The 27,544-nt window shown below is 41.1% G+C and overlaps 1 protein-coding gene across 1 annotated transcript in view; it reads left to right on the top strand.

Moving 5' to 3' along the window:
• LOC113019455 (deleted in malignant brain tumors 1 protein-like) overlaps window positions 1–27,544 on the top strand; it is a 616,212-nt gene that overhangs the window by 128,130 nt on the left and 460,538 nt on the right. The gene's annotated exons all lie outside the window — the stretch shown is intronic.

The following is a 27,544-nucleotide window of genomic DNA, read 5'->3' as shown; positions in this document are numbered from 1 at the left end:
CTCAGCTTTCTAATCACCACGTGGCTGCAAACACAAGTGCACACGGGCAAGAAAGTCGTCAAGGCCACCAAGATACAGAGACGGCAGAGATGGAGGAGAGTCCCAAGGCTGGAACGTTTGAGGCCAGAGATATCGTATCAAACAAAAATTCCTTTAGTTCACTCCTTGTGCTGAAAGTTTTCGTGTCACCCTCACTGCACCTCATCTTTGGGATGACTGTGTATTCACACTGTTAGAGTCCTGTTAATGCCATCATATTACAACAACTTTAATCTACATCTGCTTCTGCTCAGACGGTACCTTTTTAGGGACCAGGAACCAGTGGGGTAGAGAGGAGGGCTGGAGGAGCTACCTGATGGGAACCTCCCACTGATGAATCAGCCTCTTACAGAGAGACACCTGAAATAAGCCCCCGAGAGCTTCAGGTGTTTTTTGAAACCTTTCAGCATATAACATTTATGTCTTCTTAAATGGAATAAAATTAGAAATAATTCCTTATGAATTTTGATTGCTGAGATTTTTCTAGTGACCAACATCTTGTCCCGGTCCCGTTCGTAATCTCAGCTTTCTAATCACCACGTGGCTGCAAACACAAGTGCACACGGGCAAGAAAGTCGTCAAGGCCACCAAGATACAGAGATGGCAGAGATGGAGGAGAGTCCCAAGGCTGGAACGTTTGAGGCCAGAGATATCGTATCAAACAAAAATTCCTTTAGTTCACTCCTTGTGCTGACAGATTAACAAAAGATTAATACACTAATCAATTTTTGTCAGAAGCACGTCGCATATGCCAGCAACACAACTCTAAGTAGCTACAGAGAGACTGATTAAGCAGTAAGAGTGAGTTACCCAGAATTAAACACAGATCGGCCACAACTGTTATAGGTAAAAATGGAATAATGTCACTCTTTCACTGGCTAATATGATCACTTCACTGTGGGTCATTAGTCGCTCAATGAACATTTCATTAAACAGAGCAGGAATGTTTAAAACAGCGTGTTCAAACATCCTAGTTTTATTTTGAATGCTCACATTACTTCTTACTTTGCAAAAACACAAAACTAGCAGGGTCAGAATTGTTAGTGTCACTGATGCTAACAGTCAGCTGTGTGTGGTCTCTGTTGGATAACAGCCTGAACCGAGTAACCCCAGCCTATTCTTCTTTTGCAAAACTCTCAAGCACCTCCAGATTTGACGATCATCTTTTATGGAGCTCGGTCTTCAGTTCCCTCCACAGATGTTCAGCAGGCTTCAGGTCAGGACTTTGTACAGGCCAGTCAGTAATGCTCATTGTGAGCTGGTTTTTCATCGCCTCCTGAAGGAGCCACGTCTGTTTTGTTTTGCAGTTATGTTGGAAGACAAAGTGAAGACCCAAGCACAGTTTTGCTGCTGACTGCTTGATGTTTTCCTTCAGGGTTGTCACATTTTCTTTCTTCATGTTTCCTTCCACTATGAAGCATCCTCACCGTGTTTCACTGTGGGGACGAGGTTCGCTAGGAGTTGGTTGTTCTGGGGTCTTTAGACACGTCTCTCACTAGTTTTCTGTCCAGTCTTTGAGATCTATTCCTTCCAGTCTCTGCCAGGCTTGTTCTGTACTGTCTGGCTGTCTTTGAATGTATCGATGATCCTTCTCACTCCACTTCTTGACACCTGGAAAATTTTTGTTAATGTTGTATTTTTAGCTCCAGCTTTCTGAGCCTCAGCAAGTCTTTTTCTCAAGTCTAAACTGATTTCTTTTGGTTTTGGCACAATGTGTCTGTGTAAGTTGAAAGATAATCCTCAGTTTTAACTTATTTCACAAGTTTTGTGGATTTCAAGTTAAACTAGATCATTTGCACAGCTGTGGCTTAATAAAAAAGTATTTTTTTCAGGACGGGTTTGATTACAATTTTGTTGTTCTTGACAATAAGATTCTGAAACAGAAATAATTTAGGCTTACTTAAGAAAACTAGTATGTTTACACATGCCATGTTGAAGTTTGAAAAGTTTTAACCCAAATTTTAAATTTTAGCGGATGAATGGAGGGAACATAACAGGATGTAAAATATTGGTCATTACATTTAAAGATGTTAGAAGGATCGTTGTGCTTAGTCTTTGGACTCACTGACCCATTGATCCAATCCTTTGTGAGCAGGTTTTCTGATGTTTGACAAAATTCTCTAGTAAGTGTCATTAGCATCAGCTTCATGTCAGAATTATTGGGTGTAACAGATAGAAAAGCTCCCACAGTCCCTTTATCAGCCCTCTGAAATATCAAAAGATGCATTTGAGTACACAGCATGTTTACAGGTTATCGTGTCAGTGTTACGTAGTTGTTATCAGTCCTTGACACACTCATCTGAAAAACCCCATTATACGTCATGTTGCTTTGACTCGGTGTAGACACAGATACAGGATGTGGAACAGTTTGGATAATAAGGACTTTAGTGTACATTTTGTTCCCACTGGGATTTTATTACAGCTAACAACAATACGCACTTTACATTCTGAAAGCCTTCCTTTACTCTGACATTTGGGCTCTGAATCAAGAACCGTTAAGTTTGTACATGCTTCTCTGATGGTGAACATCTGTCGGCGTATGCTTATGTACTCGGGCTAACAAACTGCACCACAGAAAGTACACTATGTGTACTTTCAAAATGCATTTCTTGCAAAAATTTAATTTTTGTCATATGTACATCATCTTCATCACAGTCTCACCTTTTCAATCACATGACATTTTACTATGGTATTCTGGTTGTGCTTTTGTGCAAGAACACGTATTTTAAACTGGCCAGACTGCATCAAGATGGGATTTTAGTGGAGCCGAGTGTAAAATGAGGATCTTTCAGTGCAATGATGTCATTTTGCATGCACTGAAAGTTTTCGTGTCACCCTCACTGCACCTCATCTTTGGGATGACTGTGTATTCACACTGTTAGAGTCCTGTTAATGCCATCATATTACAACAACTTTAATCTACATCTGCTTCTGCTCAGACGGTACCTTTTTAGGGACCAGGAACCAGTGGGGAATGTAGACAATTTAACTTTTAACAATTTTACTTGAGTGAAGTATGTGAAAACCCCCTTTATTTATGAAGAGTCAACAAAATATTTGCAAAAATACAAAACTAGTTACAGTATCATCATGCAAGGACACAAAGACAATTTTTAGGTATTTTGAGATTTATAAAAACTTGGATGAGACATCTAGAATGTCAAGGCTTGGGAGGAGCAGATATAAGGGCGCATTTTAAATTTGATTTTGAGGAAATCAACATACTTTGGGTAAACCATGTGGAGCGATTCTCACAGAATCATAAACACAAAAAACTTGCTGTGCTACAAATTGAAAGACATCACCACTGTCGTGAAGGTAAATGCTACTAATTAGTGAACTAAATGACACATGCAGAATACTTTATTAATCCCTGAGGAAATTATGTGGTTACACATAATTAATGTTAATTAATGCAAATCAAATTAATTTGATTTACATTAAAATTAATGTCAATGTCAATGAAAAGGTGACAGGCATGTTTTCTGGAGTGCATCTTGCCAAAACACCTAGTGTGACAGACCTCATTCCAAAAGGTTGGACAGGATGTGAGATTGAACATTACACAACTTTTTATTTATGTCTGTTCCCAGAGGCCATTGTTGAGTTGTGGGCAGTACACCATCGACAGCTGGAGTGCATCTAGGATCCACCATACATGGAAATTTTTAGGTGTAGGCTAAATTCCAGTGTTTTCTGACAGGATGTCAGGTAAAAGGTGTATTGTGTATATTTGTCTGTAACAAGTTAAGCATGTGATCGTGTTATCATTGTCATTAATTTGATGATTATGTTTAGGTCCCCACCGTGCAGCACAGCTTTATCGCTGCAGTGTGAAGCTCTGACAGGAGCTCGGTGCTGTATTTGGTTGTCAGGGATGAAACACAGGATTGTCTCTGCAAATGCTTCAACTCTAACTGTTTGGAAAAACTGTTGAATCTAAACTTTGATTGTGTCCTCTGTTTTATGTTACTTGAATTTTCTTTTAGATGTACATAACTTTAATCATCAGCTGTAGTTTTTAAATGTACTTTAGAAATAAACTTGACAGATAATTATGACATTTTTGGTTTATTTTGAGTTGGTGTGCTTGTGCTTTCCTTGTGCCATTGTTGATAATTTAGTTCAGCTGGGTCTCGTTCTACATGGCTGTCTGCACTTCCCTGAATTTCCCTCTGTGTATACTTCAGTTGCCACATTCTGTATATACTAGAGATGGCACGATACCACTTTATATGTCCGATACCGATATGAATCCGATATAGTGTATTTTTTTAATCATTAAAAATGTTTTTTGAATATCTTGCTGCATTTTATATAAGTTCATTCTCAAGTTTAAAAAACAAAACACTAAAGCTATTCTGTTATGCCTGTATGCAAAAAACACACTGCACTCAAAATATTTCATAGTTCAGCAATACTGATCAATCTAATAAACTTAAATCCTCCATCCTCTCTATTCTGGTATTTTAAAGAGTACTTGGCAAAAACATTAAACAGCCAACTGAAATAAATTTTTCTAATGTTTAAAGTGTCAGGAGGCTTTTAAGAAACTGAGTGGAAGGACTTGCTTCTTGGAGGACTTTGAGTCACCAAATACATTTCTCACTTCAAAAATGATGTGTTCAATTTATTTCTAGAAGCTCAAAATCATCTGCAAGTATTCAGGCCTTTATTTTTACCTCAGATACACAGCTAGAAGCTGCTCCTGTTCCCTGTCAGTCAGTTCCCTAAAATTACTTCTCTGCCTCCACAGATGTCTTCCCAACTCTGCTAACCAAACCTCAAACTGCCCCACTGACATCCTGAAAAATGCACGAAAGCGGTCATGGTACAGATTTAAACTCCTGGATCAAATCTCACCGGTGTTCTTCTTGTGAGAAAGTGAACCCAAAAACTCATCCCAAAAAATTCTGAAATTCTTGTAGTCTTTTTGCATAAAGCTTAGTTTTTGTTTTGTTTTTAATGCTCTGAAATAATCTGGGGTGCATAGTATTGTGTACATGTGTGGTCAACTTCTAAATTCTGCCTAACAAGATTTAAAATAATTCAGTGCTTGCCTCATCTCCTACAACATTAGTTTCCTGTTTGCTATGGTCACACCTCTCTGTTTTCATCAAAAACTGTGTGCTCAAGGGGGGGAAGCTATAAACAACTGAAACGTAAAGCTTGCAGAAACACAGAGATGAGATGAACAGACTTCAAAGTCCAATACAGCACTATATGTACACGGAGAAGGGGAAGTGGAGAAAGCCGGGGATAACGAGACACAGGTAAACTAAATTGAAGGGTGAGCCAATGAAAGGGTAGCTAAAATCAAGGCACAAGGAAAATGCAGGAAACCACATAAACAAGTAAACCAAGAGTCAAATAGAATATTTACATAAATAAAACGAAAGTCCAAAAACTTAAAAACACTTGGTCAAATCACCCAGGACCGTGATACACTGTATGCTTTTGACTCCATTAGGTGGCGTAAAAGGAGAAATCGTCAGCTGGATAATTACTGGATTTCTACCTGAGTGGTGTTTGAGCCAGAGAACAAGAATCAAACTCAGGCTGGTTGTTGCCACATTCTTTATTTTTTTTTGGCAGAAAGTACAACAATAAAGATAATTGTAGGGCCTCTACAATATATAGTGCCTCAAAGCAACTTTTGGTGTGAATTGGCACTATATAAATAAAATTGAATAAAGAAGATGGAGTGAAGTAGTGTTGCTCTGTGTGTCTGCTGAACACTGTCCTCAAAAACAATGTTCAGCATTTGGTCGGCAACTGGTCATTCAGTCGTAGTCAGCATGGAAACCACTCTTGCCCTCTCGTGATTCTGTTCGCAGCCAATCTTACTTCTTACACCACTCATTAGATTTGTCACCTGAAGTTACCTAATGAGTCCAGGACATGCCGATGGAGGCTTCACCTTCGTATTTGGATCCAACAGATCTGCGTCTGCGAGCTGCTGCATTACAATTCTGGATGTTCAAACAAAATACAACTGAATTCACTTCATGTTTTCAGTGTTGTGCTGTGAGTGTAGTTAAATGAGGATAAAAATGTACAGAACAATATAATCTAGTAATAAACAGGTGTTTAGTTAGAACGTAACACATGCACCTGCTTTACTTAAAGCACCAAAATGATTATATATGACCATATATGTTAATGGTGTGCTTTGGAACAATGAATAGATGGTTAGGTTTGTGCATAACAAATCAAGCCCTCCTGTAACAGGTGGGATGAATAGGTAAAGCTTGCTATGAGTGTTTGACAGCGAGGCCTACCGGTATGCAGCTGGTCTCCTCTTTGGGACACAGGTGGAGTTTGCAGTGCAGGTAGACTTCACCAGAACCCCCAGTGAACCGGAACATGTTGAACGAAAACAAGGTGGAGGTTCCCAGTCCGTTTTCCTCCACTGCCACTGTCAGGTCAGCAGGGTTCGCACAGCTTTTCATAACCACGAAAATACACATTATTGAGGAGCTGATAAAGGTGATCAAAGTGAACTTATGAGTGACTCTGAGTATCTCTCACCGTTAATGATCAGATCATGTCTTGGACTGCTGGTAGGTGATGCCTGGTTGGTTGCCCAGCAGGAGTCGCTCACCACAGTGACCATGCTTCCATCCAGCCCATTAGTCTCCAGCTCTACCCAGATCCTCTGGTTCAGTCTCAAATGACTGTTCAGCTGCACAACTTGTGTCCGCCCAGCGTCGGTGTAGGCCTTGATAATCAGAGTGTAATTCCAAGCTCCACATGAGATCTTCTGTGCAACGGAGCTGCAGAATGCACACATTTGCACTGTTAACAATGCCCACATTTTAACAAATATTCAAACAATACCTAGCAGCCACTACAAACCAGTCTCTGATTCTGAAGGTTGCAGTGTTGATGTTCGGCTGACTGTGAACACAGGAGAAGTCGATCTGGACTTGGTCGTTGCGAGTGATGACGTCAAAAGAGTAATTCTGGCTCCTGATGGTGTTCTTATAGATGACGTAGCTGTTGTTGGTCTGCAGGGTCACATAATCAGATACTGGGCAAGTTCTTCATTGTTTCATCTTTAACATCTGATACTCTTTAAGATGTTGACTGACTGGTATAAACTTCAGATGACCAAAAATTTTAGAATTCACAGAGATCAAAGCTTAAACAGCAGGAGATGAAACCCACCGTGACCACCGTCCCACATCTGTTGCTGCTGTTGAAGCTGAAGGTCACCATGTGGGTGAGCTTGTCCACCTGACCCCTGCAGGTCGGGTAGTTGAGCTGTAAAGCAGAGTAATTGATGTGTTTGTCCTCCAGGAGACAACCGACCAGAGTGACTGAAGCAGAGTCCTGCATGCAGACCGTTGCATCACCTGAACGTCACAATATCAGTCAGAAAAATCATAATTAGAAGCTTTCCTCCATTATTCAGCCCTGTTGTCATGGTGATGTCACAGCTGTTGTACCCAAAGAGTTGATTTCTTGGTACTTGGAGGCAAAAATGTCCCGACAGAAGCAGCGAGTGTCACCACCGACCGTCTTCTCACCACAGAACTCGTGATCGCTGCAGGTCCTGTCCTGACAGAAGGCCTCAGAGGCTACAGAGGAACACACTGATGTATTATCCTGAAAACGTGGGAGCTCTAAAAATCCACAGTTCAGGTCTTTAACAAAGGAGAGCTTATTAATGTCTTATTAAGGTCTTACAGCAGCCGGTCTTTGATGTCCAGCCATCCAGAGCGTGGTTGTGTAGACTGCAGGCTCTGGCGTAGGCCTTCAGAAACTGACAGTTGAGTCCATCCACTGCAGGATATTTACACAAAGTGTCGGTGCAGGCGGTTATGTAGGGCTCTGGGTCAATGTCAGTGTTACAGGAGGAGAAGGGCGCCTCCTTCAGGAGATTACAGCTGTACCACAGACAGAAGAAGAAGTTGAAGACAATAAAATAATAATCTGTAATCAGATGTGCTTATCTTCCATCTATCCTGCAGTCACATGTGATGTACCATATAATTTAGAACAGAGATCAAGGTACAACACAGATGTTTCCTGCTGTGTGGATCAGTCTGCTCACCGTTCAGTCACACTGGTGCAGTCGATCGTGCTGTCAGCAGTCTCACTGTACTGCATCTCACAGCTAGGGGGCGACAAACAACAACGTTCAGGCTCATTCATACAAACAGAATATCTGCAACATCAGCAGCAGCAGCAGCAGCAGCAGCATTTAGAGGGACTCTGAGCTTGTGATGAGGTCTTACCTGGTGGAGCTGTACTCAGAGAGCCTCAGGTCACTCAGAGAGCTGCTGCAGTTTCCACACAGACCCTCCACAGATGAACCAGCAGGTCCTGCACAGGATCAGGACAGAATGAGTCAGATCAGCATCAATATTCAAACTGGACGAACACAGAAGAATAAATAACAGCACAGTTTACAGTTTACATTACATGAATTAAACTTTAACTTCTGTACCTTCTAAGAGGATCTGTGCGGTGTAGCCGTCAAAGAAGACAGAAATGTTGAGGTTGGAGAGCAACAGCTTGGCAGTGACTCCAGTTTGGTCCTTAGAGAGCTGCACACCATGAACCAGCTGAGATGAGCTGCTGAGGGTCAGTGTGGAGTCGTCCATCTGCATCACAGCAGAGACAAAGTGGAGGAAACACTGAGTGAAACATGTCAAACACACAAACAGGCTGATTTCACAGCAACAACCACTGAGTTCAGCAGCTCTGAAAGAACTGCTTCTAACAGCCCTGAGAAGAACGATGAGAGGAGACACAGCAGAGGATGAGGGAGGACTTTGGATCAGACTCCACTCTGACACATGAACTGTGGCTGTAGGTCGCTTACCTGAACTCTCCCACCTTGTTCCAGGTGAATGTAATGCCTGTCCACACGCAGCGTCACACTGTCCAAAAAGCTCACATCTTTACGACGTCTGTCCCTGAAGTTCCCCAGAACAAGGAAATCTGGGAGTAACGGAGTCGAGAACAGAGAGTACGCACAGCGATCCTGGATGGAGTTCATATGGCCGTGGACGTCAATGATAGTGGGGCCGGTCACAGTGCAGGTTGAGGCCAACACACTGGGCATCTCAGGTAGAAATTCTTAAAAAAAAAACATAGGGGAAAGGGTGTCTTAGTATCAGCTCTACAAGTCTTCTGGATTTTGGAAGTTCTAAGTTATTTAGAACTTCTTGAACAGTTTCACAATATATCATGATAAGTTCAGGAGATGCATATGTGAATATCTAACCATGGTCACACTTTTAGTATGGATGATATAACCTCTGGAAATGACTGGTCTCTTGGATTATCTTTAAGATAACATTTCAAAATATCTCAGCACACAATCTACTTTGTCTTTTGCAGAAATGACCAGAAGTGAGTGACAGGTGGTATGAAGCAGACTTGTTTGGGCATTTTTTGTTGTGTCGTTTTCTGTTTACTGGGGTGGAAAGATTGTTCCTTACAGCCAGTGGATGGAACTGGGTACTGGAAAATTTTGAACAACTTCAGTATGATCGATTTTAATTCTCTTCATGCAGCTAATATTAAATTAAATCATTATCTCTTAAGATACAATTTATGTTCAAATATAATGCCTGTAAATGTCAAAAAGGCCTTAAAATTTTAATTAAAAATAAACATCTGTATTATTTTGTAAATAATTATCAAAAAACCAGAACAGATACAATGACTGAATTCATGTCCAAAAAAGAAAGAGCTTGTGGGTAAAACATGTAGCATAAATCAAAAAAATCATAGTTGTTGACTGCAAACCTGTCAGCTAATATCAAGAGCTGTGGAAACGCATTGCAGTTTGGTGTTTTATTTTGGTGTTGTCCCACTTTAACGAAAACTCAAAAGCCTCCCAATTTACCATCACAAAGAGCTGAAAGAAGAGTTGGTTCAAGTGCAAAGCCTGTAAAGAGTAAAAAATCATCCAAATTTGCATTTTAAATGGAAAATGATGGACTTTTTGTTGGGTTTACAGTAAGGCTCCAAGATATTGTCTGTAAATAAAATATTCAATGTGAAAGAGCTTGTGGGCAAAACAGTGTAACATAAGTCAAAGCTATCATAATCGTTGACTGCAAACCTGTCAGCTAAACATCCTGGACATATAATCAAGCAGTGGGACTTCAGTGTAAGCAGCTGCACAAATTTACCTTCACAGATGACACCAGCGTCCTCAGAGTGTCCACAGTTGTGAGATCCAAATCCTAAGTGCTGGCACTGAGTGAGATTTGATTCACTGCCTGAGCAACTGACATCATCCAACCAGATGGGTCCGGTGCCCTGACCAAACTGAGCATTTGCTGGTGCTGAGACGACCCTGCCACAGCCCAGCTGTCTACACACCACCTGAGCATCCACTAGGTCCCATAAATCATCACACACCGTCCCCCACTGCCCACTGTGGAAGATCTCCACCCTGCCAGAACACGAGCTGTTTCCTCCAACCAGGCGGATGCGCCCCTCCACTGCTGCACTGTTGCTCACTGCTGTTGTAGAAGTGAGCCTGACCTGATTGGCTGTAGAGGTCTGCGGTATTGGAGCAGGTGTGGTTGAAGAAAGTGCAGATGTTGTTGTGTTCACCTCTGTTTACAGTCAATACATAAATGAATAAGTGAGAGTACTGCGGTAAAGCTGAGAGCATTTTCCTTCTGAACAGTTGAATTTAGCAGCAGGATGAAAAAGATGAATTTGTTACAGTGTGATCATGCTTAGAGGGCAACAATACCTGCACAGTACGCAAGGTGACACACAGATGGCCTCTCAAGTTTGTAGACGTAGTAGTTTCCATAGCATAGTTTGACTTGGATGGTGTGTGAAGGAAACTGGCAGCAGCTTCCAGACCAGTTGTTGCACACAGTGCGATTTACAGTTTCACCTGGCTGTGAGGGATGAGGTTGTGTTATCCACAGAGGAACATGGGTTCCACACCTGTTTGAGTCTATACACCTCTCGGGAATACGAGCATTGGAGCTCCCCAGAAACAGGCGGTACCAGCCTTGCCAGTTAATAGATTGATCACAGTGTAGGTCCTGAGTATTTGTGTTGTTTGTTGAACGCCATTGATCATTCAGCACAGTGTAGTTGTAACAAGGATCGACACTTTGGGAATATCCTGAAGGATGAAAAGAAGTCATCTTTTTAAACAATCACACACACTGATAGATGCATTGGGGACAAATTGGGTTCAATGTCTTGGCCAAGAAAGCTTCGACATGCAGACTGAAGGAGCAGGGATGAAACAGCGTGTTTGTACCGGTCTTAAAGATTTCTGTTGTGCATATCTTTAACTAAATTGTCTCTTTAGTTTCCAAACTTTTTTTGTTCAATACAATCAGTTTTTGGTATGAACACTGCAAAGATTTGACATCTAAATATTTGGCATGAAAAAAGTATTTAATTTCAAAAAAATCCAGACTATAATCAAGTGACATAATGTCTCGACCTTAGACATGTGAGAAATATCTTAAAAGAATAGTTGAAATATTCATTCCACCCACTTTATTGTGTCAAATAAACTCAAAACAAGCCTGTCGGTGCTTCTTTCCGCATCGCCTCTTCCTCAATTTAAGAGAAAAAAAATCTTAAAACAACAGCAAATGTAAAAGATGATTCTTCTGGTCACAAGTCAGTCATAGGGCTTACAACCACACGGACATTTTAGAATCACCAGTTCACCTATCTTCAGGAACAGCAAGTCATCGAACTGTGGGAGGGATCCGAATTACCCAGAGAAAACCCACAAGGAGAGGCCTTGAAACCAGGGTCCACAGCTAAAAATGGCTGTAAAATACAATGTAAATTCCAACAGTGTGGCCATATGAATTAGTCTAATATGCATGTAAAGTGCTCAATTTACGGATTTAGAATAGAATAGAATAGAATAGAATTCAACTTTATTGTCATTGCACATGCACAGGTACAGGGCAACGAAATGCAGTTTGCATCCATCCAGAAGTGCTTTAGTGATATAGATATATTACAATATATATTAGCAATAGTATAGATATGTAAGTATACTACAGAAATGGGTCTATTATGGTATGTTATAATGTACACGGTATGAAGTATGTTGTGAATATTCTATAACTAAGTATGTAAAGGCTGTAGTGAGTACAAGCTATGTACAGGCTATGAACAGGATATAAATATGAAAAACTATACAGATTATGAAATAAATAACTTTACAGAAATCTGAGATATACAGCTATACAGAAATGGGAACTATGCAAGTTGTAAACAGTTGTAGGATTAAAGATTATTGAATGTACAGAATGATTATTTACACAGAGCTATACAGTAGTGCAGTTAAGATAAGTGAGGGTGTAGATAGTTTCTACAGAGGCTATATAAAGTGCTAGTGGTTGTGAGTGGTGGTTCAGTCCATGTTATTATTGTGTGTTTGAGGGTACAGTTGTCCATTGTGGGTGTGTGTATGTTCAGTCCATGAGTTTAACGTGGGTCAGATGTAGAGATGGCACGATACCACTTTTTTATGTCCGATACCGATACCGATATCATAAATTTGGATATCTGCCGATACCGATATGAATCCGATATAGTGTTTTTTAATCAACAAAACTGTTTTTTAAATATCTTGCTGCATTTTGTATAAGTTCATACTCAAGTTTAAAACAACAACTACACTAAAGCTATTCTGTTATACCTGTATGCAAAAAAAAATATTTCATAGTTCAGCAATACTGATCAATCTAATAAACTTAAACCTACACCATCCTCCCTATTCTGGTATTTTAAAGAGTACTTAGCATAAATATTAAGCAACCTAACTAATAGGGTTCCAACTCCCAGCAACAACAAAAATAAATAAATAAAAAATAGGGAACCACCCCTCACGCTCCACCTCATGATGCTTAATCGACGTAATCAACCTTAATTTGATGCAGTGTGAAAAAAAATGCACAGAAATCAATTATTTTTCAAGAAATATTAAATAGATTCAACATCTTTCTTCAACAGAATTGCAGACTGCACAGATGGTACCTTCCCAAAGCAAAAAGTACTATAGCTTACTAGGGTATATATATTAGACTTAATAGTCACTATATACAATAATGGACTTCTATTCATTTTACATCAGATTAAAACTTTGGGTGTCAGATAATTATTTATTAAAAGCTAGACATTTTAAATGAGAATAAGAAAGAAAAGTATGTCTTTGTGCCCCCTTTTCCCTGTTAATGCCCTATCGGCCCCCCTGGCTAAACTTTGCTAGATCCGCCCCTGCACAGTTACCAGCCGTCAGCTACGTAGAAAAAGATCCTGGAGTAGAAAGTAAGATTAAATACATTCTAACAACAGCTGATCAAGCTTAAACGTGCTGCTGTTGTTCAGCCGCTGGTTTCCTCTTTCTGGTGCAAAATGGGCCAAAAGCAAACTAGAGACACGGACTCGCGACAGAAAAGCCGATCAGCTGATCGTTAAGCAGTTTCATGATTGAAGTAGCAGCAAGAAGAGGCAGTCGTTTGTTAAGCTTAACGCAGGAATGCTTTACAAACATTCAGAGATGGACTTACACACTTGCTTTACTTCTCTCGGGATAACTTTGTCGGAGATGAAATGCCGGGTTGCTAGCGAAGCTCCAAATGCTATCCAGACCACCGACAGGTCCTGCATGCCACAGCCGCTCTATCACGTGATGCATACTGCTCCGACGTGCTAACGTTCTGAGGTGAGTTACGGCGTGTTGCAAGTTTTGTGAGGTGCTTTCGTGATATTTAATGGATCGGATTACATTTTTTATTTTTCTCCGATATCCGATCCAGTAATTTAGGTCAGTATCGGACCGATACCGATACGTAATATCGGATCGGTCCATCTCTAGTCAGATGTCAGGAGGCAGAGTTCAGGAGTCTGACAGCTGTGGGGAAGAAGCTGTTCCGGTACCTGGTGGTCTTAGTCCGGAGGCTCCTGTGGCGCCTCCCAGAGGGCAGGAGGGTGAAGAGTCCATGTGATGGGTGACTGGGGTCTTTGATGATTTTCCCAGCCCTTTTCAGACACCGCTTCCTGTAGATGTCTTTTATGGCAGGAAGTGGTGCTCCGGCGATGCGCTGGGCAGTTTTCACGACCCTCTGCAACGCCTTCCGGTCCGAGGCAGAGCAGTTCCCGTACCAGACAGTTATACAGTTGGTCAGGATGCTCTCGATGGTGCAACAATAGAAGTTCACCAGGATGTCTGAGGACAGGTGGTTCTTCCTCAGGGTCCTCAAGAAGAAGAGGCGCTGGTGAGCCTTCTTGACCAGCTTGGAGCAGTTGGTCGTCCAGGTGAGCTCCTCGGAGATGTGGACTCCCAGGAACTTGAAGCTGCTCACACGCTCCACAGCCGTCCCCTTAATGTAGATGGGTGGATGTGGGTCAGCATTCCTCCTGTAGTCCACAATGAGCTCCTTGGTCTTCTTGGTGTTAAGCAGCAGGTTGTTTGTGTCGCACCACTCAGCCAGACGATCCACCTCCTCCCTGTAGGCGGCCTCATCGTTGTCACTGATAAACGATGTTTATAAACAAAATAAAAAATAAAAGGCATATATTCTCAAAAGAAGATTAATGATCTCGTTCATCGTGCTCTTGCTTACCCTGTTAGTCTCAAAACAAAATCAAAAAGACTTTTTGCTGGATATAAAATTGTTAGATTTGCTGAGACAGACAATTTATGTATTGCATACACGGTGTTGTTTCAGCAGGCATGAACACACATGAGCATGTAGGAACAGAGGATCACCGGAGAAAACTCCTTTTTTATTTTTCTCCTTCCCAAGTACCACAACAAAAAGGATATTCATTAGCGCCCTCCAGTGCTTCTAGTAAATGCATCTACAGAACAAAATGCAATAGTATGTGGACACAACACAGGGCCATAACATTTCAGTGCATGTCACATGTCCAGCAATCAGGGCATTTAATGCAGTCACATGGGTGTTTTAAGTCTTGGATATTATTTTGCTGCTCACAGTCAGAAAGAGGGACTTCCTGTGGACATAAGGTAAGGTTATAGAGGACCCACTAACTATGTTTCATGCAGCTGTGTATCATTTGCAGAACCCACAGTGAAAATGTAGTCTAGAATGGATAAAGTTTAAGCATTTAATCCTGAAGTCCTGTCTCTACCAGGTGCAAGTATGATTGTGACCAAATATTGTTACTTAGACGTCTCCAGAATATGATTCTCATGGAGCCTGTAAAAGCAGGTACATGTTGGATAACATATATTTGAGTGGAGCAATATCAAGAGCTGTGGAAACGCATTGCATTTTGGTGTTTTATTTTGGTGTTGTCCCACTTTAACGAAAACTCAAAAGCCTCCCAATTTACCATCACAAAGAGCTGAAAGAAGAGTTGGTTCAAGTGCAAAGCCTGTAAAGAGTAAAAAATCATCCAAATTTGCATTTTAAATGGAAAATGATGGTAAATGGTAAATGGCCTGTATTTATATAGCGCTTTACTAGTCCCTAAGGACCCCAAAGCGCTTTACATATCCAGTCATCCACCCATTCACACACACATTCGCACACTGATGATGGACTTTTTGTTGGGTTTACAGTAAGGCTCCAAGATATTGTCTGTAAATAAAATATTCAATGTGAAAGAGCTTGTGGGCAAAACAGTGTAACATAAGTCAAAGCTATCATAATCGTTGACTGCAAACCTGTCAGCTAAACATCCTGGACATATAATCAAGCAGTGGGACTTCAGTGTAAGCAGCTGCACAAATTTACCTTCACAGATGACACCAGCGTCCTCAGAGTGTCCACAGTTGTGAGATCCAAATCCTAAGTGCTGGCACTGAGTGAGATTTGATTCACTGCCTGAGCAACTGACATCATCCAACCAGATGGGTCCGGTGCCCTGACCAAACCGAGCATTTGCTGGTGCTGAGACGACCCTGCCGCAGCCCAGCTGTCTACACACCACCTGAGCATCCACTAGGTCCCATAAATCATCACACACCGTCCCCCACTGCCCACTGTGGAAGATCTCCACCCTGCCAGAACACGAGCTGTTTCCTCCAACCAGGCGGATGCGCCCCTCCACTGCTGCACTGTTGCTCACTGCTGTTGTAGAAGTGAGCCTGACCTGATTGGCTGTAGAGGTCTGCGGTATTGGAGCAGGTGTGGTTGAAGAAAGTGCAGATGTTGTTGTGTTCACCTCTGTTTACAGTCAATACATAAATGAATAAGTGAGAGTACTGCGGTAAAGCTGAGAGCATTTTCCTTCTGAACAGTTGAATTTAGCAGCAGGATGAAAAAGATGAATTTGTTACAGTGTGATCATGCTTAGAGGGCAACAATACCTGCACAGTACGCAAGGTGGCACGCAGATGGCCTCTCAAGTTTGTAGACGTAGTAGTTTCCATAGCATAGTTTGACTTGGATGGTGTGTGAAGGAAACTGGCAGCAGCTTCCAGACCAGTTGTTGCACACAGTGCGAGTTACAGTTTCACCTGGCTGTGAGGGATGAGGTTGTGTTATCCACAGAGGAACATGGGTTCCACACCTGTTTGAGTCTATACACCTCTCGGGAATACGAGCATTGGAGCTCCCCAGAAACAGGCGGTACCAGCCTTGCCAGTTAATAGATTGATCACAGTGTAGGACTGGATTATTTATGTTATTCGTTGAACGCCACTCATCATTCAGTACAGTGTAGCTGTTACAGGGGTCAACATTTTGGGAATCACCTGAAGTAAAAAAAAAAAAAAAAAGCAAAAAGCTTTCACCGCAAGCAAGAGACAGTCACATTCATACAGGAAAATGTTGACTGGAAAAGCCAGGGATGGAATATGAGGTTTTAAGGACTTCAAACTGGAGGAACACAACAGCACAGTTTACAGTTTACATTACATGAATTAAACTTTATCTTCTGTACCTTCTAAGAGGATCTGTGCGGTGTAGCCGTCAAAGAAGACAGAAATGTTGAGGTTGGAGAGCGACAGCTTGGCAGTGACTCCAGTTTGGTCCTGAGAGAGCTGCACACCATGAACCAGCTGAGGCAAACTTTCAAGGGTCAACATGAAGTTGTCCAGCTGCATCACAGCAGAGACAAAGTGGAGGAAACACTGAGTGAAACATGTCAAACACACAAACAGGCTGATTTCACAGCAACAACCACTGAGTTCAGCAGCTCTGAAAGAACTGCTTCTAACAGCCCTGAGAAGAACGATGCGAGGAGACACAGCAGTTTCTTTGCATAACCTAAACTTGCACCACTGACCAACAATCGACCGAATTGTTATGACCATTAATTAATTGCCATGAGCACCATTGAGAATCGGGGAATGGCTGCAACAATGTACATGGCAATATGGTTAAAGATGTACCCTTAGCTTGCCTGACGCAGCTTACCCAAACTCTCCCGCCTTGTTCCAGGTGAATATGAACACCTGGCCCATCTAGACGCAGTATCACGCGTTCCAATAAGCTCACATCTTCATGATGGCGGTCTCTGAAATTTGCCACGAGGTACAGGTTTGGGATTGACGGAATAGAAACCAGAGAGTAAGCACACCGATCCTTGATGAAGTTGAGTTGGCCGTGGACTTTGATGACAGTTGGGCCAGTCACATTACAGGTGGTGTCCACTACACAGCTGATGGAAGCAAAGAAGAAAACAATCAACCACTAACCTCATAAGCCGCTGATGAGGAAGAGACCAAATACACAAAATAAAAATAATTAATTAAATTACATTAAAAAAAAATCCCTTAACGCATCAGATCTTTCTTTAAAATATAAATGGGGTTATATTCACGTGTTGTTTCCTTGACAACGCTCCAGTGGACCACAGCCAATGGTTTCAAGGACTGCAGTTTCAGAGCAGGTGAGTTTGGAGCAGGTTTCTGGATCAGCGCTCACCACAGTGTCAGGTTCATATGCAATACCTGAGAAGTGATGGACGGTTTACTTTAGTTTAAAAACCAACAAGAGCAAGCAGAAAGGCACAGCACTCCCTGTAACATCCCAGAGTCAAAGTAATGAGCCTGAGATTCACCAACCTAAGTGTCTGCATCCACTGATATCTTGTATTGTATTCTTGTACACTGTAGTCACCTTGATACCACTGATGTAAACTTCCAAGTCCTAAGCAGAACCACACAAAACTCATATCATGATCTCAGAGTTGAGGCAAATCATTTCAGACATATTAAAGGTGCAGTAAGTAATCTGTAGGTCATCTAATAGACAAGAAGAATGTTGTACTTCCAGATGTACGTTGATTAGTGGCCAGCCAGATACGTAGTACACCTTATAAACTACTTTTTAATATAGTGTCATCAGACAGAAATTAGCTTCACTGACTCATCAACTCATATTGCACTCCTTTCACAAACTTTACAAAGTTTACTTACTCATAAAGAGTAAGTAAATGTGGACGCATTGAGAGCTGAGGTAAACGGCAGACTTACACCCTACACTTAATGCAGAAGAGTGATTTAGGGGTAAAAACACTAATACCACAAACAGTGGAATGGGAATGCAAAGCAGCCAGCTGTGGCTGGTTATGGCGCCCAGTCTCCATTTAGTGTTTTTCATTTTCATGTGCTGTGAGATTTGTGAACTATATGTGCCTTTCAGCCCAAGAGTGAAAAGTATCTACCAGATTATTTGGTGCATAAAATGGTTCTCTCATATTAAAGTACACACACAAGTGTTTACAAACTCACCACATTAGTTGTCACATCTGTGAACACAAATAGAGCTGCTTGTTTCCCAAAAGTTAACAGATACAAATCGGCCTGTAAAGGGTGAACACAGATCCAGACACAATCAGGATGCTTGATTTCATTGTTTTAGCAGTTAATTGTAAGCTGTGGACTCTAAAAGTCAAGTTTGACTTCTCATGTCAATCAACAACACTTACACTTGTCGCCTTGGTGTATTCCATGAAGAATTCCAAGTTGCATTTCAAACTGGCCTTAATTGATGGCACTTCTTGGTGGACTTGTGATTCCAATTTTGAATTTTTTGAATTTATGTGTAAGGTAACATAGCTGGCTGCAGGCCCCACAAGACCGTCTCCTCCAGTTTGAGTTTCGAAGAAACCATCAAAGCAGAGTGCGAAGTTTTCAGTCGTGCTGTTCACCTGGGGAAGTCCGAGACAAACATCAAGAACAAACTTTACTTTATACGCTAATGGTTTCCTTATATATTAAAAACATCATTCAATATTAACTTGTTATTATGAGGTTACTACCACAAATCAATATATAAAAACTTGAATGCAGAGATGGTATCATGATATTACCACAATGTTATTACAGTGTTACAAAAATTACTCTATAATTAGTAACTGTTTTGCCTCATAGGTGTGTGTGTTTCTTTCCACATTACTGCCACATTCTTGCCTCTTATTACACAGTTACACAAGTGTTACAACTCGTCTACAACCACTGTTGATACAGGATAATTACATGGGCATTATCACTAATGATAATGGTAATTAAATGACTTGCTATTTACATATTTGTTCCCACCATATTACTCCACTATTTCCATTTTTATTACTGAGCTGTAATTGAAAATGTTACACATAATTCAAGGATTGCTTTAGTTCATCAATCAATAACAATGCTCTTCTGAAACATCACGTTTCTACTCACATAGATTTGTTCATACTTCTTTCCATAATACGTGATGGGACATGAGCTGATGTTCAACACTGAGGACGGTGTAATTATCTGCTGAGCACCTGAAAACATACAGAGGATGGGTGTTAGCTATACCTTAACAGGAAGTACTGTACGTTCAAGTGTCGACTTCATGAAAGGTCAACACTTCTATCATGATGTCAACATTTAGCAGTTCTTACGAAGATGGCAGAAATATCTGCCCATGAACACTTTCTGCTTTTTCATTCCTATACTGTTCAGATTTAATTATGCTCTTTCTATTCAGGTCTTCTAGGCTGCTGTGCCGATGCTTACATGCAAGTGCAATGAGAGTAGACAGGAAGAGCAGAGGGCGGGGCATGTTGGAGGGGAGACAATCAGCTCACAGAGACCTGAAAGACACAAGTTTTCTGATTGGACAGAAAGTAACAGCCACAATCAAACTGTAACATAGCCACATCAAAGTCCTATACAGAATCAAATTTACTCCATCACCATGGAACTTGAAATAGCTGTAGGCTAAAAAAACAACTGTCAGCGTAAACAACATTTTTACCTTGAATAAGTATATGACAGAGAGTGTATGACTGGCCTCTTAACAGCAATATAATGGAATGACTATATACTCGCTGTTTTCCACAACTTTTGTTATAATGTTTTCCCAACTAGTCATAAAAATATGACTTATCTTGTGAGCATGCTCATGTGTGGGGTCACCTTGATGCAAGGCATGTCCTCCTTATCTTTGTTTTTAAGTTCATTCATGCTCAAACATGGTTTCCAGACTGCTGTTCCAGTTCTCAACACGTGGTGAAAACACACCCACAATGCCCAAGTGTTTTACAGATCTGATATGACATGAGTGGCCATACAAAATAAATTTCAAATACAGGTCACTGTGGCTTGGAAGGTAAAGTGGGTCATTTACCAATTTAAAGGTCCATTTATCACTGTTGGCCCAGCTACCGGAAGGTCCCTAACTCCTCTAGTCTGCATGTTAAAAGTACCTTGGGCAAGGTACTGAACCCTGAGTTGACCTCAATGCATCTATATTAGTTTAGAAGCACTCTGGCACAGAATAAAGCATTTGTATAAATGTGTATATGAATGAGGCAAATGTTCTTGTGTTAAGAAAACACTTTGAGTGCTCAAATATAGTAAAAAAGCACTATATAAGTATTTTTTTCCCTTGTCTTCATGTGGTTAATTAATGGGTGGGCGTGACTGTACGACAAAAACGAAGCGCTCCTAAAAATAAGTCACAATAAGGTAGCTCCGACTTAAACTGACAGGATAGTTTGACAGGAAAAGCAAAAATGGTTTTGAGAGGTGATACAATAGTTCGTATTTATCAACAGCTAACACAGACTGAGTTACTTTAACCATGACTATAAACAGGTGACGACAACTGTCTATGAAGTCCATGGAGGCTGTACTGCAGTAGGTGTCTGACCAGAGTCTGTAACCTGGCTGAGCTGCTGATGCTTGTTGTTGGGAATTGAGGAAGTAACTGCTTATGATGTAATACTGCTGATCAATTAGGTTTCTTTAAAATGTTGTCTTACAGGTTTTATTGTGTCAGAGTGCATGGAAAAAGGCTCTTGTTGGACTAGAGTTTGAAATTAAAGGTTAAAAGTGTATTTCTGACACCAAACTATTCAACTATGAACTACTGCTGTTAAAAAGGAGCCAAAATTCACCCTTGAGTTGAGTTCATTTTTGTTATTCTTCCTGTTGAAGCCTGCCCTGAACTCAGACTGTTGCTTTGTATTGTTCTGCTCACACAGCTTGTTGGGAGTCTTAAACTTTAATAGCAACCAGCTATAAGGTTTGGATTTTTCAAACCAAGACAGTAAAAATTGGCATCAGCATGTGATACGGTACTCTAGGTGGCTTTTGTTTTGAAATAAAGCTACAGGAAGCTATTGTTGACCCTACAGTCCCTCTCACTTGTTTCTGTTTTGGGGGCAAAGTTGATGTATGAACAATCATGAGGATTGAAATCTGGTGAATTGTTGCTGCAGATGTCAGTGGTGTGCAGATCCTCTTACCTTCTGCAGCTCTGATGGAGGATGAGGTGGCTGAAGGCTACTGTTCAGTAGTTCTGAACTGTTCTCTGGTGATTCTGCAGCAGGTGGAGCGAGCCATCAGCTGTCTCTGTTTTCACGTGGATCCTCGCTGCTGTCCCCACCCATGAGGAGTGAAGGGGTGGAGGTGGAGTCCACAGCGGTGGTAAATCATGGAAACCTCCCTCTAAAGATTCCACCTTCTCCAAAGCAAAATCATAAGGTTTCTTTGTGTTAAGAGGGAGTTTTTCCCTTCCCACTGTCACCAAAGTGCTTCCTTAAAGGGGTTTATCTGATTGTTGGGGTTTTCTTTTTATTATTGGAGGGTCTTTGCCTCACACTTGTAGGTGACAGTTGCTGTGATTTGAGGCTGTATATTTTGATCAACGGGTACTGACTGACATTTAATGGCTACCTGCAGATGTGTATCCTCCTACTATGGTCCATCTTCATTCTTATGAGAAATATTGGGTTTAAATTAGGGACTTTCTAGCCTTTTTTCCCCTTTTGTAGCTGCATCTCCTGATCTTTGTGCAGCTACAAATACACAGACAACGTCTTCAAGGCCACCATGATAAAGACGACATAGACAGAGTCCAGAGGCTTGAGCCTTTGAAGCCAGAGATATTGTATCAAAGAAATTCAAAAATTATCATCGGTTCTCTCCTTGTGCTGACTGTTGTATTAATCTTTTGTCATACATGAGACACACATGTCAGCAATGCAAAATGAATATGAGCAGTCTGAGAAAGATGCAATGGCTGGTGATCAGTGGGATTAAACAATAAAAGTGTCGGGTGCACAGAATTAGAGACTTAGAGGTTTTGTTTTCACTGAGATGCTTTACTGTTTCAGTGGCTAATACAACAGCTTCAGTTGTAATAACTGTAGGTTATGATATGGTAACGTGAATGAAGAGAACATAGTTGGATGTAAAATTTGGATGATTACCTTCATGTCAGAACTGTTGGGTCTAAAGGAAAGAAGAGCTTGAAAAACTCCCAATGTCACCTTATCAAGATACATCTGAGTACACGGCGTATTTGAGATTATCATGTCAGTATTGCGTAGTTCTGCCTGACACACGTACTATCACACTGACCTTTCAGCTGTTATGTGTTTGTTCGGCTGAGGTTGCAGTTTTGTTTGGAAGCAGACGGAAGATGTAGGATACTTGAGATAATCAATGTTGTGGTGTACGCTTTGTTCCCGCTGGCATTTCATTAAAACTTATAGCATTCATATTTTAAAATTTCCTTTTCAAATTCAATTCTAAATTTTAAAAAATGGCCCTCCGCATTTTCACATGTAACTTGTGTTCATTTAACTCATTCACTGCCAGCCATTGGCAGTGAATGAGTTAAAATGACGTTGACAAATATGTTAGTATGTGAATGTCCAGTCCATGCTTGGGTATACTGTCCTTTTTCTGTCTTCAGTTAATCAAAGTTTTGCTCATATGCTTAACTTTGGGAAGAGGAAACATGAACCACTAAAAACTTAGATTTACATCAGTGAGCTTCAGTTAACGTTTACAGTAAAGTATACAATCCAGCCAGCAGAGGGTGCTGTTCCATTTCCAGCCATGTTTCCAGGTGTTAAATCAAATCTTCAGCAGTCCCCACCTCCATCAGCCGCAAAACTCAACTAAAAGTTATATTGTATCCCATTCTTATTTATTTTATCTTTTTATCCTGTATATATTCTTATTGGGTCATATCTTCAGTGTTTCCTCGGAGGGGGCTCTCTGCACCGGGGCTGTGATCGACCGTGGCTGCTGGGGCTCTGCCTGTCTATTCAGCCTGGCTGGGGGGCTTCTTTGACTCCCTCCTGCTGTGTGCCCAGCCTGGTGGCTGCGGTCTGTGACCGGCTCCTGGTGCAGACGGCTCCCTGTGATAGTGTTTCCTCACCTGGCTCATGTGTCCCCAGCCCAATTTTACTCTTTAAGTGTGTGTGTGTGTGTGTGTGTGTGTGTGTGTGTGTGTGTGTGTGTGTGTGTGTGTGTGTGTGTGTGTGTGTATTATATGAAAAGTGCTTTATAAATAAAGATTGATTGATTGATTGATTGATTGATTGATTGATTGATTGATTGATTGATTGATTGATTGATTGATTGATTGATTGATTGATTTGGATGCAGACTGATTTGGATGCAGACTTAATTATTTAGAATCGCCACTATCATTTCCTACACGTGAATAATACAAATAAGGAGCAGGATTTTAAAAAAAGTTTTAAAGATCAAACATTTTATTTTAATTTTGACCTTATTTGACCTTGAAGATGAGGTCAGAGATCCAAAGTAACGTGATATTAAAAATCCCCATATATCATTCCCTATATGTCGACATGCTGTCAATACAAACAATAGTTTCAAACAGCCTCATAGTTTATAATAGATTTATAAAGTCCTTGTTCAGTTAAAGAAGAATTGTTAAAGCTCTGAGTTTTCTCAACCCTCTTAATGCATTTCTCACAACTCGGAGTGATTTCTGACACAAAAAACGGTGCGAAGCAGATTTTCAGATGTGTGTCAGAGCACGTGATTCAGCGAAGAAGAAAGTTTAGCAGTAAAAGTTTCAATAAATTCACCACATTTCCTTTTTTACTCTTTTGAGAAAAGTGCGAAACCCTTTGGTGTTTCTTCTTGTTGCTAGGACCGGCAAAATCCCTCAAGGTGTTCTGATTGGCTCCCAGCCCGCCACCTCGAGCCAATCAGATACCAGTGCGTCCGTACTGAGAAACCATGGTCCTCTTTTTTCTTCTATACTAAGATTTATTGTTAGGACCTGTTTATTTCCTGTGAAACCTGAACGTGCCTTTGGTCTGAGGTTTTCTGTACCTGCGCGCGAGGACATGTCGATATAATTGATTATTTCTTGATGAACATACAGACACGTCCTCGTCGGTGAGGTGTGTTTTTTTCTCTCTCCTGGTTTCACCGACACACCGATAGGGATGTGCTGCAGCAGCAGCTGTTGCTGGCTCGTGGCGGTGCAGTCAGAGAAAAGCGCACACGCACAACTTCCGTTTTAGTTTCATGGTTTTTACAAAATAAAACTCGCAATGGGCGACGCTACAAATGTATCGACTTTGCTGCATAAAAAACTGAATAAAGGTGAAACTGTCTTTCGATGATGCCATGTGAAACATTATATTTACTTTAGATATACACTCGTATTTTATATAAAAAAAACACATGAAACAACATGAGTCTACACAGATTTATTCTTTTATATTACACTAATAACTTAAAATATACAAACACTTCTTTAAAACATATTTTATATTTTTAATATTTATATTATATATAGTATATAGTTTCATGGGGTACTTTACTTTAACCGCATATCTGTTAATACTGTATTAATACTGTATTTGCAGTTAATATTGTGCATATCTTTCTAAACATTTTGCTGTTGCTACTCTGCACATTAGTCTCCTCTTGTTCCAGGCTCTTGTTCCAGGCTCTTGTTCCAGGTTCCAGGCCCCAAGCCAACTTCATTTATACAGTTGGCTTGGCAAATGCTGACCAAAATGTTTGGAGTCTACACGATGTAGCCACCATGATTTCACTCACTGGTTTTGAATCTTGAAGCCACAGCTTTTTCACTGCCAGTATGGTGGTTTTAGGCAAGATCTGAATAAAATCCTAGAATTTCATTCACTATTACTAGAGCACAGACATCTTAGATGACCTCTTAGTAGAATTAACTGCACAGCAGCCTTGTTATTTGTCAGATACTTTCATTAAAATGGACTTTCATTAAAATTAAAAGGCATCAACAGCACAAACACAGTTCAGGTGGCGCAGGCTAACTGAAGTCAGCCCGTGCTGCCATCCACTGTCAAAGCACCTGCTTTGGCTCATCATTATCAGTCCATTCAATGGACGTTATGCTCTCCATTTAAATAATTTTACCTGTAAATATTGCCTTATCAACTGGAAGCCAGCAGCAACAGATTATGGAGTCTTCCTATACCTCTGTTAGTGGTCATCTATGTGAATGGATGATTAAAAAAAAACTTCTAATAAACTAGTAGGTGTCGAAGGCCCCTACTGCCTCCTGTCTATGGGGCTGCGTACCGCCAATAATGTTGATTGAATAAGATCAGAATTAAGTACCACGCCCCCATCATGTACATCATGTACATTTTAAGCCTTAATATAACACAATAGTGCCCTGCACAAAGCTCACAAAGTTCACAAAGCTGAGGGATCTGGGACTTAACAGCCGTCTGTGTGCATGGGTGTTGGACTTCCTCACTGGCAGAACTCAGGTGGTGAGGGTGGGCAGGTGCTTCTCCAACAGCATCACCATCAACACAGGAGCACCTCAGGGATGTGTCCTCTCGCCACTGCTCTACTCCCTCTACACTTCAGACTGTGTGGCCACCCATGGCTCCAACAACATTGTGAAGTTTGCTGACGACACAGTGGTGTTGGGTGCCATCTCCAACAACGATGAGGCGGCCTACATGGATGAAGTGAAGAATCTGGCATCGTGGTGCCAGGACAACCACCTCCAGCTGAACATCGGCAAGACCAAAGAGCTGGTGGTGGACTTCAGAAGGAGTAAGCACAGAGACTACAAGCCCATTATCATCAATGGAGCTCCAGTGGAGAGGGTGCAGTCCTTCAAGTATCTTGGTGTCCACATCTCCTCAGACCTGACATGGGCTGCCCACATTCAGGTCCAGACCAAAAAGGCTAGGCAGCGCCTGTATCACCTACGACAACTGAGGAAGTTCAGGGTCTCTCCAAAGAGCCTCAGGATTTTCTATACAGGCGCTGTGGAGAGCATCCTCACACAGAACATGACATCGTGGTTTGGGAACAGCTGTGTGAAGGACCAAAAAGCTCTCCAGAGAGTGATCCGTACAGCAGAACGCTGCTGCAGGATTGCTCTCCCCCCGCTTCAGGACACCTACACCAGGAGATGCCGAACTAGAGCAGCGCAGATACTGAAGGACCCGTCCCATCCTGGCAACAAACTGTTCCAACTTCTGCAATCTGGTAGAAGGTTCCGCATCTTCCGGGCAAGGACAGAGAGACTCAAGAGGAGCTTCTATCCCCAAGCCATCCGTGCCCTAAACACACACACCCGCCCTCTCACATCATCTATAATTGACTGAGACAGGACTCTTCCAGACACTAAACCAAGCCACAATGTACATTTCAATTCCTTTAATTTTAAATATGTTTATATTGTCTATCCTGTAAAATAGTCAGATGTCTATTCATATTAATGTACAGAATTCACCTGCTTGCTGCTACTACTGCATATTCACCCAATGTATGTACTATATATATATACATATATATATATATATATATATATATATATATATATATATATAATGTTTTTCCTCTACACCCCCCCCCCCCCCCAAATCTTTTTTGCACATGTCGAGGAGCGTGTCAGGCTACATTTCACTGTGTGTTATACTTGTATAACTATGCATGTGACAAATAAAGAACCTTGAACCTTGAACCTTGAATATAATTTGATAAGGTAGTTATTTAAAAAGAATAGAAGGAAAAATAACCCATCGATCACTTGTTGCGAGTTGTTGTCGTTGTTTTTTTTAACAAGAATGTAATTTAAACATGAACAAGAAGTATAGGCTCTATATCAGAGCCCTGTGGAACTCCATGGCTTGTACAAATTCACCCCTCATTCCTGTTTTCGTTTTTCCCAATGCTCTCTGTTTAATGGTGCATGCAAGAAAACCCATATTTGAGTGTAAAATCCATCAGGTCAGACTTTCAGAGACTTGTCATAGATGTGTATGTAAAGTGGTAAAAAAACAA

Source organism: Astatotilapia calliptera, chromosome 3 (genome assembly GCF_900246225.1).
Source record: "Astatotilapia calliptera chromosome 3, fAstCal1.2, whole genome shotgun sequence".
In the NCBI taxonomy this organism is placed as follows: domain Eukaryota; kingdom Metazoa; phylum Chordata; class Actinopteri; order Cichliformes; family Cichlidae; genus Astatotilapia; species Astatotilapia calliptera.
The sequence above is the reverse complement of the archived record's forward strand: the minus strand, read 5'-3'. Positions and strand labels throughout refer to the sequence as shown.